Genomic DNA, 2,022 nt, shown 5'->3' with positions numbered 1-2,022 from the left:
TAGGTGGCGCCCTGGCTCCACATTTGCTCCAGGCCTGGCTCCAGGACCGCGTAGTACCCCAACTCTGGGGTCCACCCCGCTGACCCGGGCCTGCTCACTGGTTTCCCAAGAAGACCCGTTCCCTTAGGCTGTGCTTTAGGAAGTCCACCCGGAGGGGTTTCTTGATACCCTGGGGATCCCCTAGTGGGCAGGATGAGGTGCGACCTCAGGCCCCGCCAGGTGGGAATGTCAGTGGAGGGGAGAGGGCTGCAATGGATAGCCAGTGCTGATGTAACACTGTAGCATCGTCGTGCACCGCTCACTGTAAGGGGCTGTGTGTGTCTCATTGAATTCAGCTGTGGGGTCGGGCGGGGCGGGGCTGGCTGAGGATGGAGCAGGGCCCACACATTCCACACATGTTCACAAAGCCTGTTGTGCGCTTGCTTTCTGCAGCACGAGGGCCTGCAGGGAGACTTCCCTCCTAGGCAGCGTCAGTGATGGGGCCGAGGTGCTCTGGGAAGGGGTTTGCGGCTTCTGGAGAGGGGCTGGGGGGAGCAAGTTCGGGTGGGGCCAGGGCCAGCGTCTGGGGTTGGCGTCCCAACTCTGTGGACCGTTGTCCCTCCCGAGGAAGCCCTGCCACCCTGTTCGCCTTGCTCAGCGTGGACGCTGACGGTAAACTTGGGTTCTAGGGGAGGGGTTCAGGCTGGGAGGCAGGGGGGACTCTGTGCCTTGGGGAGGGCCGGCTGGGCTTAGGGGAGCGACACACCTGGCCTCCCTGGGTTCCCAGAGGGCGTTGATTTGGGGCTTCTCGGTTTCATTTCTAGGGCCCATTTCCTTCGTTTGCATAACGGACTCTGGGGAGGCTAGGAAGTCCCCCCAAACACCCCCTCTTCCTTTCCCACTCAGGAAGTAGATACGCTGACATGGAGGTTTCTCAAAGGGCTGAATCAGAGAGAGAAAGAGCCAGGAGCCCAGGGGGTACGATGGGGAGGGCCAGGACAGGGGGACCTTGGCCGCCCTGATGACCCTCTCTGGGTGCCCTGGCAGGTAATCCTCATGCCCAGCATCGGTCTTCTGGCCCCTCCCACCCACTCACCCACCTTAGCACTGGGCCCCAGGTCCCAGGTCCCAGGATGCTCCCTTGATTACGGGCACTGGGCAGAGATGAGCCAGGGGAGGCTGGAACTGGGCTGGGGGACGGCTCCTGGCAGGGCCGGGAAGCAGGAAGCCTACGGGGAGACCTGCTTGGCCCCCCAGGGTCTGCTCTGGGCCCTTGGGGGGGGGTAAGCTCTTGGTATGCTGAGCACGTGGCTTTTCAGCCCTTTCCTCTGGGAACCCCCCCAGCTAAGAGCAAAGCCTGGTGCCTCTGGGGAACCCCTGGAGTCGGGGTGGCCCTCTGGTGCCTTCACCTCTCAAATGGAAAAGTTCTGCTTCCTCGGCCAGTTCCCAACACTCATTTCCCTGCCGCCGCCCAAGTTGCCATCCCTCCCTCATTCTCTAGCTGTACCCCCTTTCCTCCGCTCCTCGGCCGGCTGTCCTTCCCATTGCCCTCAGTCAGCCTTCTCACCCTGCCCCCTCCAGCCCCTAACTCCCCAGCTCCCCGTCTCCCCTGCCCCCCAGGTCTCCAGGCCCCAGCCTTTGCCCACTGCTTCCATTCCCACCCATTGGGGGGTGACAGGGGTTGGGTGGTGGCTAGGATTTGGTGGTGGGTCACCTTCAGGCTTGTTCCACTCCCACAAGTTCCTTAAGGGTCAGGGGCATGTGTTCCTTTGGAGAACTGCTCCCCAGTGCCACTCGCCCTCCCCGGCCCGAGGAGGACAGACGCCAGACTGTCTGGCTGTTGCCGGGGGAAACTCCCAAGGCCTCCCTGATGCAGGGACATCTCATTCTGTCTTCCGGACCCTTCACACTTCACAGGCTCATGGCAGGTCTAGCAGGGACACTGCAGGGTGGGGGTGGGGGTGTGATTGTCCGAAATGCAGACCACAGGTCCCTCCCGCCCATTTCACTCAGCCTCCGGAGCCACAGAAGTCCCTCGTCACC

Source organism: Myotis davidii, unplaced genomic scaffold, assembly GCF_000327345.1.
Source record: "Myotis davidii unplaced genomic scaffold, ASM32734v1 scaffold208, whole genome shotgun sequence".
Classification (NCBI taxonomy): domain Eukaryota; kingdom Metazoa; phylum Chordata; class Mammalia; order Chiroptera; family Vespertilionidae; genus Myotis; species Myotis davidii.
The sequence above is the reverse complement of the archived record's forward strand: the minus strand, read 5'-3'. Positions refer to the sequence as shown.